The 12,745-nt window shown below is 36.2% G+C and overlaps 1 protein-coding gene across 13 annotated transcripts in view; it reads right to left on the bottom strand.

The window, feature by feature from the left end:
* The window catches only part of NOL4 (nucleolar protein 4), a 392,019-nt gene that overhangs the window by 49,994 nt on the left and 329,280 nt on the right, over positions 1–12,745 (bottom strand). The window lies entirely within an intron of this gene.

Genomic DNA, 12,745 nt, shown 5'->3' with positions numbered 1-12,745 from the left:
TGTTAAAATTGTGGTTAGATTTATTGTCACAAATGGTTCTATGGGCATGTCAGGAAAATTCAGTCCTGGTACTTCAAAAGTGTCTTCTCAGATACTATGCATTTTTCACAGAAGTCAATTACACAACATTGGTGTTCTTACTACTGACTTAAGCAAATTGGGCTCAACTAAGAAACAGAACTTTGAAAAATACAATTAATGTCTTACAAAAACCTAGCCATCACAGTAAATTTTCATCTTTTCATATTTCTTTTTGAGCAAGTAGATAAATTTGGACTAATGATGCTATTTCAACACTGACATTAGTATATAATCATAGATGGTTTTGAAATTAGAAACAGGTGTGCCAACATGGTTGGCTGAGCAGAATAAAGAACTATCCCTTCCTAATATCACTACATAATGGATTTCTTTGTAGCAACTTTTGATGAGCATTATGTTCAATCATATAGTAAACATAATTCCATCTGGATTATACATCTTGAAGGAGTCATAAAATTGAGATCTTAATTCCTACTTGTTGAGATTAAAGTTTACAGGTTATTATAATTTAATTTAAACTTGGTGTAAAGATTGCCCATCTGCTTTGGTATTTCAAGCATATTAATTATGAAATAGTCAAACTAAGGTAATTAGAAAAGCCATCAATATGGTGATGCCTGAGTGATAATGCTCTTATATTAATGTGAAGTTAAATTTTAAGAGGAACATGCATAGATAACATGAAATTATCTAAATATAAATAATCTAGTGATGGATTTAAAACAAACTGCATAAGCCAGAATATGTGTGGGTGTTATATGGTGTATACATGAGGAAAATACTATGCTCTTTGTTAATATTCCCTTGTTTAATAGTACTGCTTATATTACTTTCAATTTAGCCCTATAAAGTGTTCTGATTTATCATATTGACTATACAATAGGAAGATAAATATCACTGTTGGCATATTTCTTTACACATTAAATATAAAATTTATAATTTTATTTCATTAAGAAAAATTTATTTGTTATTTAAGAAGTTGTTAATTTTTAGGTGTTCTCTACTGTAACTTCTCAAAATTATGCACATAGGCATCTATCAATGTTATTTAACACTACTTGAATTTGGAAAATAGTGGTTTTATCTCCCTTAAGATATTGAAATATATTACTCCACTTCATGGTATAAGTTTTGGTAGAAACGTATTTCTAAGCCTCTATTTTCCTTCCATTTTTATTCTCTAGGAGTCTTTTACTTTATCTGCATAATTTCCCTGCAAGATCTCATCTGTTATTTATGACTTTATCTACCACTTCTTTACCAATGACTTCTAAATCAAAAATTGCAATTAAAACCTTTTCTTGGCCGGGCGCGGTGGCTCAAGCCTGTAATCCCAGCACTATGGGAGGCTGAGACGGGTGGATCACTAGGTCAGGAGATCGAGACCATCCTGGCTAACACGGTGAAACCCCGTCTCTACTAAGAAATACAAAAAACTAGCCGGGCGAGGTGGCGGGCGCCTGTAGTCCCAGCTACTCGGGAGGCTGAGGCCGGAGAATGGCGTGAACCCGGGAGGCGGAGCTTGCAGTGAGCTGAGATCCGGCCACTGCACTCCAGCCTGGGCGACAGAGCGAGGCTCCGTCTCAAAAAAAAAAAAACAAAAAAAACAAAAAAAAACAACCTTTTTTTAAGTCCACATTTCCAAGTGGCTACTGGACATAACAACATGCATATCCCAAAATTACTTCCTAGGCATTATGTCCAAAACTGTGCACTTTAACTTCTCATGCAATCACTTCTCCAGCCATAATTTGCTGTTTCCTGAATTCCTGATTTTGATTAATGATGCTTTCATCTATCCAGTTTCCTGAGTTAGAGAATCATATTCAACAGTTCCCTTTTGTATTATCTCATGTCTATAACCCAGGACCAAGTCTTATACAGTCTAATTTTGCTTATGAATAAAAACTTAATATTCTGTTGGATGTCTTCTAGCTACTAGGCCACACAGTCAGCTGGGTGCTGGGAATATATCAACAGAAAAAAAAAAAAAGATCCCTGCCCTCATGGGATTTCATGCGGAGGAAGGACAGGCAAGAGGAAGGATAAAATATTAAGAAATAAAAATTATTTCATGCAGTGATAACCATTAATAATGAAACAAAATTGGTTGATGTAAACTAATGTTTGGGGATGGGTGTTCAAGAGGGAAGGTCTTTCTGAGCAAAACATGTAAGCCAAAAAGCCATCAAAAGAATGATTTTTAAAAGGCAGTCATGTGAAGATATAAGGAAAGTGCATGTGTGTGTGTACATACGTGTGTGTCCACACTGCACAGAAATACATCCTACATTTGCTATGAAACTTTCCTTGTATCCAAAGATTTCTGACTATGCTCTTGAGGATTTGGTTGAATTGTGCCATGTAAGTATTCACATAGTTTAGACTAGAACTTCTTTTAACAACATGAAATTACAACACTATTTTTTCTGGCACAATTAATATTCTTAATTTGTCACCCCAAATGTACTCTCTAAAACTGTTTCCTGGGGGTATACCCACTATGAACTTAAGTAAGTTGGGCTTACTTGCTCTCTGGATGCTAGGGTTTCAGATCAGTGAAACAAACTGACAAGAGTTTAGTGGTTGAGAGATGATAGCGTGTGGCCTATTTATTTCCTGGTATCCTTTCCTGCCATGTTATGGTCAGAGTGTTTCCAGACCGGAATGCTGTGTTTCCCCACGGCAGAAGCTGGATCCTGACAGACATTCCCTCCCCCAGGGCCTCAGTTCCCTCCCATTGCTCCTCCTACCTCTCAGTGGTGAGGGTTCCTCTCTCTTGCTAGTCCTGTGTGCTTCACCATCTCATCTTGATTTCCCTAACCCATCCCATGCCTATGTTAATAGTCTCTTTATCAGATACTCTTCAATTACTTATTTTGAATGTTATTAATATCTCTCTCTTGCTGAGACCCAGGATGACGGTGTTGTTCACCATTGAACCAACTGGTGAGCAATGAGTATACCTTTCCAGATGTTTGCTCCTTCAGTATTAAAACTCATTTTGGGGGATTTGGTGTGGTTTGCCTAGTATTCTGAGCCACTACTACTAGTTCTTCCCAAATTCTCTAAAAAAAGTATACAAACCTGTGGGAATATTTTCCATGTTGTCAAATATATTAGGTGTTACGTCACTTAATATTTCCCTGCAAATCTGCCTCCTGGAGACTTCTTATTCCAATCTGGGAAGACTGTTCTCCAGGCCTGCCACAAAGCGTCATTCTTTAATCTCCTTTACCTTCAGTCTCTCTCTTCTAGGATCTAATTTGGGTGAACAGGAATTTTATTCAGAATTTTACAGGCTTTGTATCCATAACTTTTAGTGTTTGGGACAGTTTTTGCTGGTTGACATCTTTGGCTTTCCGATTCTTTATATGTGTGCTTCCCCCCTACCCTCACCCTCTGCAGTGTTTAAGATTTTGCCTTTATTTTATGTGTTCCAGAACTTTCACAATAATATGACTGCCATGGCCTTTTTTTTTTTTTTTTTTTTTTTTTGCATTTACTATCCTGGTAATTGTATGTGCTCGTTCAGTCTGGTAATGCACATCCCTCGTTTATAAGAAACGTTTTCTCTCTCCTTTTGTTTGGATAATTTCTTTCCCTCTGCTTTTTCTCTTTCTCTAACTCTCATTAGCCAGATGTTTACCCTCCTAAATTGGCCCTCTACAATATATTTTTTATCTTTCTACATTATTTTCTATTTTTTGTCTATTTAAAAAGAAAACTCAGAGTGATTTAACAAATGATCTTCCACTTATTTAAAAACATTCTATCATCCACAGTATATGTTTTGATATCCCAAGAGTTCTTCTTTATTGTTCTTTTTCATGCATTTGTTATTTATTTCAAGGATGAAATACGATTTTGCTTTATCTTTCTGAGGATATAAATTATGTTTTGCTTTAAAATTTCCTTTGATACTATTTCTTGCTTTTGATATTTGAGTGCCAGGACTATAATTTCCCCCCTCTGGCTTCTTCATTTTGAGGGAACAATTCTAGTCTTTGGAGTGGAGGACATAATCAGACTGTCTCCATACTTGTGGCTAAAAACTGAAAAAAGGCCTACAGCAGAGATGTATAGCTTTCAGTTTGAATAATTTAATTTCTTCTGCTCATTTTTAGTGTATTTTTCCACTGTTATTGTTTCAGGTATTCTGAGTTTAGACCTTTTTGCCTTTATTTCACTACAGAATGAACCCTTCATTTCTTCCTTGGGTAGGAAAAGAATGTCTCCTGGCAATACAGAATTGGGGATAGGTCCTGGCTCTAACAATTTGCTAGATACACTTTAGTCAATTCTCCTATTTTCATAATTGTATAAGTCAATTCTCTATAATACATAGTGCCTTCAGTTCTTAGACTTTCCAGGGCTGACAGAGATTGAGTGGCTTCTCATTGGCATCACCCTATAGTCAGTTAGGGGGCAGATTCTCATTTTCCAAAAATGAGTTGGAATGTCTCATCCTTTCCTGCGTCCTTCCTCATTCTCAATCTTTTTGTAAATCTAAACTTTATATATTCATTATAGTCATTATAGTAGCATTTTGGAAGGAAGTACAGATAAATGCAAGGATTCAATTTTCCATATCAAAAGGCATGCACACTTTAAAACTTTAATATATGAATGAAATTATTGGTAGGACAAATTTTGTAATATAATATAGGTAGAACTGGGATAGGTACCGTAAGTTTTTATTTGTACCTTTTAATTTCAGCTTCTTCATATTTGAAGGCTTTTAAAATGTGAGATGGTAAACTCCATCTGAAAACTTTGATAGAAAAAGATAATCTAAAATATGCAAACAGAAAGATTGCATTTTTTTCTACCATGATGGCAACATAAGTCGTTAAACCTTTTAAAATGAGTTAAAAACGTTGAGAAATGACAAATGCTAAACTCACCCCATTTTCTTTGTGATGGAACTATTAAAAAGGTGGACCATTGTGGTTTTCTAGAAATAGAACAAATCATTTGACAAAATAAAGAAGTGTGTACTGAAATACAGTATCATTAGGATGGTTCACATCTCATGGAATGACCACATCCAAACACTGACAAATGGATTAATCTAACTAGAAAAAAGGTTTTGCATGGCATGTCATGGGCCTAATCTCTAACCCCTTTGTTACTCAATATTTAAATTAATGAGACAGATAACATATTGGTAGGGTACTGAACAATTGTGTGATAAGAAGAAACAGGGATATGAAGAGGGAAGGGGAAGACCAAACAACATGCAATGTTGATGGAAAGATAATTTGAACAATTTCATTACAGGCTGATATTTCACAAGATGAATTTAATAGGCCTAAAAGTATAGCCTAACACTTAAGTATAAAAGTTTACCTATGCATACAAAGTGAAGAATAAATGTCCTAACTTTAGCACCCTTAAAAAATAGAGATATAATGAAATAAAACATTTATTAAATGCTTATTGAACACATATAATGAGCAAGACGCTGTAGTTTTGGTGAATAATAGAGAAAGAATACCTGCTTCAAGTGAGCTTTCATGTTAGCATGGAAAACAGATAACACTTTTGCAATTAATTATAATTGATTTTAATCTAACAAAAGAGTTATGATTGCATACAATGGGGACCTAATGCATAGATGAATTAGGCAAAATATATATAATATCATCTTAGGTCACATGAATAAAAGTATATTATACCTAGTAGAAGAGAGTAGTATTTATTGAGCATTTGCTCTGTATCAGAAACTATGCAGATTGTCATATTACCTTAATCCACACAACATCCCTATGAATCAGACATTATTAAACTCTGATTTCACAGATTGAAAAACAAAGGAACAAAAGGCTGCTGAGTGACTTATTCAGGGTCACACAGCTATGAGCACAGAAACTGAAATCTAAACCTGTGAACTTCCACTCCAGAGTCTGAAGACTTCACTACTCTGCTATACTGAGCAAGTCAAAGACTCCTTGGGTACCACACTATGAGATACATAATAAACTAAACCTGTGTGCGTGAAAAAACCAGGTTCCTGGAAGATCTCAAAACTTAATAACAAACCCACGTGAATAGGAGGTTTTTAACTAGTGAAAAGAAGACAAAGGGTAATAGTCATTCTTTTATTCTATTATATTTCTGTAATGCCCACTTTGTGCTTGGTAATATCCCAGTGTAGACAATAAACATAGCACGAAATGTCTTCTCTCAGAGGTTTGTCTTCTAGTGCAGAAGTAAACAAACATTTATTTACAAAGTAAATATTTAAAATATGCCTTTTTATAGGACAGTAAATAGCATCAAAAAGAAACAAAAAGCATGAAAGGAGGACATAAAATCTGGGGGAGAATGCTTTGGTATTTTAAATGGGATGGCCAGGAAAGACCACACTGAAAACGTGGTCTCTGAGTAAAGAAGGAAGCGAAGGAGCAAGCCACGTGAATGCTGGGGTGAGTATAGCATTCTAAGTGAAAGGAACAAGTGTAAAGGCCCTGAAACGGATCATAGCCACTGTGCCAAAACACTACAAGGAAGCCTTTGTGGTAGGAGATTATAGGAGAGGAGGTGAGAGAGGTGACACAAGGTCAGTCTAAGTGTAGCCTTCTAGAGCCTAGTAAAAACTCTGGTGCTTTCTCTGAACAGGATGGAAAACCACTGGAAGGTTTCACTCATATAATGACATAAACTGAAATGTTTTAACAAGATTATTCCGGCTGCATATAAAGAATAGACTAAATGAGGGATAAGAGCAAGAGGGGCCGGGCGCGGTGGCTCAAGCCTGTAATCCCAGCACTTTGGGAGCCAAGACGGGCGGATCACGAGGTCAGGAGATCGAGACCATCCTGGCTAACACGGTGAAACCCCGTCTCTACTAAAAAAAATACAAAAAACTAGCCGGGTGAGGTGGCGGGCGCCTGTAGTCCCAGCTACTCAGGAGGCTGAGGCAGGAGAATGGCGTGAACCCGAGAGGCGGAGCTTGCAGTGAGCTGAGATCCGGCCACTGCACTCCAGCCTGGGCGACAGAGCAAGACTCCGTCTCAAAAAAAAAAAAAAAAATTAAAAAAAAAAAGAGCAAGAGGAAGAGGAGGACTGGATAGGAAATCATTGTAATAATTCAGATGAGTCATGATGTTGGATTGGAGAAGGACAAAAGGTGGGAACAGCATGGGCAGGTTGAATTCCAGACATATTTTGAAGGTAGTGCCAAAGGATTGATGTGTGATGCAAAAAGAAGGGGGAAGACAATGGTAACCCCAAGGCTTCTGGCCAGACCAACTGTAAGAATGAAGGACATTAACTGGGTTGGGGTTGATATTGTGAGGCCTGTTTTGTACACATTATGTTTACTCCATTTAACATTCATCCAAGAGTACATGCTGAGGAAGTGGTTGGATACATGGATCTGGAGTTCAGGGAGGAGTCCTGGCTGGGCATATCAATTTGTGAGTCATCACATTACAGATGGTATTGAAAGTGGTGGGACTACAGGAGAAAAGAGAAGAGGTCTAAAGTCTGGAGCACTCTAAATTTTAGAATTAGAGGACAAGGAGAAACCAGCATAGGCAAGTGAGATGGAGCTGTGAGGAAGTAGGAAAAGAATTTGTATGTTGTTTTAAAAGTAAATTGCAGCATAAATTCTCAAGAAGGACAAAGTAATCAACTGTGACAAATGTCCCTGATAGTGCAAGTAAGACAAGAACTAAGAAACAGATCATTGGATCTAGAAATGTGGAAGTCATCAGTGGACTTTTAAGGGAATAACTTTGGTGATGGGGTGGTAACCTGACTTGGTTCAGGTTGAAATCAAAGGAGAGAAATAGGCAATAGTCATTTAAGACAACATTTTTAAGGACTACTGTTGTAAAGGGAAAGAGAAATGCAGAAACTGAGGGAAGGTGTGGATAATATTTTATTTTTTTGCTTTTCGGCTTGTTTGTTTTACTTTGGTTGTGGTGGGAGAAGAATAGTATTACACATGCCGATGGGAAAAATCCAGTGTAAAGGGGAAAAGTGATCCAAGAGGAGATAGAGCAGGGAGAATTGCTGGAATAGGCAAGAGGCGATGGGATGCAGTAAATAAGGAGAGGGACTGCTCTGCTAGAGGCATGAAGTGCTCGCCCTTAATAAGAGTGGAGAAGGCGAGATAATATGGCTTCTAATAATTTATTTAAATATATGAAGAACTGTCTTATGAAAGAAGAGATACACTTATTTTGTGTCGTGAAATAGTGTAGAATATAGCAAAAGGGTGACTATTACAGGACAACAGAAATAAAGAAATTTCAATAAAGGATGTTTGGAACCAGTAGGGCTCTCCTTGAAACGTAGTAAATTGTCTCTCCTGGGAACCAGGTAACAAAGTCAATTCCTCCTCGGTGCTTACTCTGAGTCATGCACTAGGTTATATGCAATGTATACATGATTTCATTTAGCTTTCACACTTCTGCAAGATAAAAGTTATTCCTAAATTGCGAGGAATCAAAGTCACATGGATTGAGTTCCAACATTATCCAGTACAGAGTAGCACAGTAGTGGGGGAGGCGTCTAAGTGACTCCCAAAGCTATGGTCTGTGTAACAACAGTAAGTGACTGCACTTTGAAAGTTAAGGATGCAGTAGAGTAAGTTTAACTATTTTCAGGGTAGTAAACATTTTTCAATTTTTTGAAATGTTATGCTTCTATTTTCTGATTGAGGAAAGTTAGTCTCAGTTTCCCGTCTTATTCCAAGCTCTGGAATGACTCTCTATGTTTCATGAGTTCTAAATAAATGATTAAATTCATCGTGCATATCCCAGATAATGGCCTATATATAGGAAGCACTGAATATTTATTACATTGAATTGAATTGAATTGAAGATGACAAGCAGGTAACTCTTCAGCCTCTAGGGCTGCAATTCTGGCCTTTCTCCATCAGGGACCGGCTGCTCATCAGGGAGCAATCTTTATCAGGAGTACTCTGTCAAAGTCATCCGGGAACTCTTTTATAGGTGGCCAGGATAGGTTGAAGGAAAATGGTATCCAAAGCAACTCTTACCCACTCAGTGAACCACAAGTATAAATTAATTTTGTTAGGCAATTAAGAAAGCAAATGGCAAAAACGAAAAAAAATGTCTGATTACGTAGTTTTAATATCCATTGCTTATTATAATGTAAAATCTGTGCAAATATTCAAATTAAACAGGTCCTATTTTCATATCTGTTTTGCTAGTAAACAAAAATTTGTATAATAATTGCTAAATATAAAGATTCTTTAGGCATGCCTAGTACTAAATGTATCTATTTTTAGGTATAACTTCAGATGTTTATAGGCAAACATTCAAACTTGTTTTTTAATCTTCTAAAATTTGCTATTTGTCCTAAAGTATAGCTTCAAGTAAAACATTCAATGAGACAGGATACAGTGTTTTTATTCTAAAACAGTCATTAAACTAAAAGCAATCAAAGTGAAAAACAATGGAACTACACAGACTATTTTTCCATGAATTCAGCATTATCTTCACTTGAAAACTTCTCTTTGATGGGATTTGTTCTGTTTGTTTTAACCCAGGCACTATGCAGAAGGCTGGATTTGCTGATAAGCAGGTTTTTTTTTTTCATTTTATTACAACTATCAGAAAGGTGATTAATAATTTTTAATTACCAGGAGCCTAGATTATGCAAATGAACTATAACTTTCTTTCCTCCTCCTTTGCCTTTTGTGAGCTCTTGCAAAAGAAATGATGGGCACAGTTGTGTATGTAGATCTGTGAACTGTGGGCAAGTATGCTGTACTACTGGTTAGCAGCTTGTCCAGAGCTGCAGCTTGTCCAGTGTTATCCTGTTGTGTTTGGATGGATGAAAGGGTACAGTTCTATCTGACCTCAGGAATCCATGTAAATGGGGTAATATTTCTATAAAGCTTTTTGAATAGTGTAAAATGCTATACAGGTAGGGTATATAAAACAAAATCCAACATGATTATCTTAAACTCTATAGAAGGCTAATTTTAATTAATTAATTAATGTTTTTAAGACAGGATCTCATTGTTGCCCTTGTTGGAGTGCAGTGGTGTAATCGTATTCACTGCAAGCTTGAATTCCTGGGCTTAACAATCCTCCCTCCTCAGTCTCCCCAGTAGCTGGGACTACAGGTGCATGCCACTACGCCTAGTTAATTTTTATTATTTTTTTTTTATTTTAATGCTCAGTAGAGATGAGTTCTCGCTATTTTGCCCAGGCTGGTCTCAAACTCCTAGGTTTGTGCAATCCTTCCTTCTCAGCCTCACAAGGTGCTTGGATTATAGGCTAATTTTTAAATAAGAACCTTATTCTGAAATATACACCTTTTGGGGATTGCTAACTGAAGCTGTCTTTTCCTTACTGGGTTTTCTCACTCCTGCCTCAACTGCTTTAAACACATTTTATGAACTGTGGGTCTTTAGAACACTTAATCCCAGGCATTCTTCATTTTACATGATTTTATTTTATTGTTGTCATTGTACAAACATCTTATTCTAGTTTAGGGACTCTGGCCCCATTTTAAAATTAAACCTATCTTTGCTACAGCTAAACATGAACAATGTGTTTACCTATTAATATTTTGGGACCCAAAGGCTTATTTCCCCTCAGGACTTGTGAGGAATGACAGACAGCTCAGTTCAAAATGAATACTGATAGACTCATACCAAGAGGGGGAAAAATCTGCTCCATTGTTCCTCTTTCATGTGCTGCACTGAGCAAGACTGCTGGTTTCAAAGCAGTTCACAGGAATCACACAAAACATTGAAATTTTAAAAAGGAAGTACCTTAATTCAGTGGTTGGTTAAAGATGAGGTTCATAATTCAGCATGAGTTGGACTTACATTCATACACTCTTACTGATGTATATTCATATATTTATTCATATGTTATTAATATATTCTTTCTGATATACATGTTATTTATAATATAGCAAGTATTCTCTCAAGGGCAAAACCACACATTCACCCATGCTAAGATCTAGAGAAGGGAAGTATCAAATTTAAATAGCATTCTTATTCCTATTCTTTAACATAATTTTCTATATACTAAAGAAACATGTAAAGGAGGCAGTATCTGTGCATTTGTGCCCATTGGAAGAAGTAAAACATCTAAAGACTAACTTATTTTTCATCCAAATTATTTTTTGAAGAATCAGCAAAGCTTTAATTTTTAATGTAAAAATTTTGGCATATATGTTTGGGTGATAACACACTTGCCTAAAACTAGGCGAATCAAAAATCCTGTCAAACTCAACTTCCTCTAGGGACCAAGTGAAACTAAAGAGATCTGACTATTGAACAATAGGAAGTTATGAAGACAGTGCTAAATTCAAAAGCATTCAAATGTAACATTTTGCAACAACGTTCAGGCCAAATAAAACACTTTTGCCATTTACTACCCTATAGATAGATAGGTTAATAATACAGATAGATTAGTATCTATCTATTAGTAATCTATATGGAGAGACTACTAATAAATAAATGATTAAATAAAATACCTTTTATTTTTATGTATTTTATTTTTGCAGAATACTGGAGCAGTGTTTTTTAGGACTTGTTGAAGTAAATCATTTGTCTCAAATCAAGGGCAGATTGAATTATTTCTGGAAATACTTGTAAGACCTAATGAACGTGTCATCTTTGGGTTGGACCCTGTTGCTTCTGCTATAGCACAGCCCCAGGCACTCTTAAGTTCCTTGATATAAAAGCATCCACAGCATTTTTTACACATCTGAGCTTCTAAGAACAAGGGACCCTGATGTGTCACAAAGACAAAGATGCATGCCCTTTCCTCCTTGTGAGTGGAGTGCTCAGGTAAAAACTGAGGGAAGGAATTTGAACCCAGGCAGCCCTGGTGTTTATCCCCTGAGCCTTGTACAGGGCTAGATCTGGGCTGCTGTTGGGCTTGCGTTGATGCTAACTTGCATATAACTTTTCAGAAACCTTGCCTTGAGTGGTCACTTCCATAATGCATAAGTCACTGCTGAATATTTTAAGAGCTTTCATATTTAGAGGAAAGCAATAGGGTAAATAAACAAAAGACATGTATAGATTATTTTTAGTTCGACTTTAGAACAGAAGATATAATTTAAGGCTTGTTCAGCACTTTACAGCTATGAATGACAACACTTTTCAAGAAGCGGCTCCTTAGTAACTGGCTTCTTCAACATCATGAAGAAGTGCTTATTTGTAGTGTAATTACAGTGGGCTCCAATTAGAGGATATGTACAGGGTATGTATGTGTGAATCACTGGGTAACAGCTTTGTCTCTAAGTAGACAAAGCCCTTTTAAATATACATTGCATTCGCATCTTAAACTGAATAACCATGATTACAACTAAGCAAAATATTTAGGAAAAATGATTAAAAGCATTTAAAAATAGATGGTGTGTGTGTGTATGTGTGAAAATGTTTACCTTTTTAACAATAACAACATAATGGACTACATATATTTTCTACATTCATGAAAGAGCAATCATGAACCTATTGGTTCATGTTTCATCTTATTCTTTCTAAATGATAACTCCAATATTTATGCTCTTCACATCTATCATTGATTTTAGATTGCTGTAATTTCTTCATATTTTGATATAAAATTTTGTATTGTGTAAGAGTTTTTCTATAGTATATATGAGGGACATACAGAGAAGGAAGATGAGACAGAGACAGAGACAGAAGGAGAGAGAGGTCCATTATAGTCTCCTGATGATAAAATTTGTGCAA

This window comes from Chlorocebus sabaeus, chromosome 18 (assembly GCF_047675955.1).
Source record: "Chlorocebus sabaeus isolate Y175 chromosome 18, mChlSab1.0.hap1, whole genome shotgun sequence".
Classification (NCBI taxonomy): domain Eukaryota; kingdom Metazoa; phylum Chordata; class Mammalia; order Primates; family Cercopithecidae; genus Chlorocebus; species Chlorocebus sabaeus.
The sequence above is the reverse complement of the archived record's forward strand: the minus strand, read 5'-3'. Positions and strand labels throughout refer to the sequence as shown.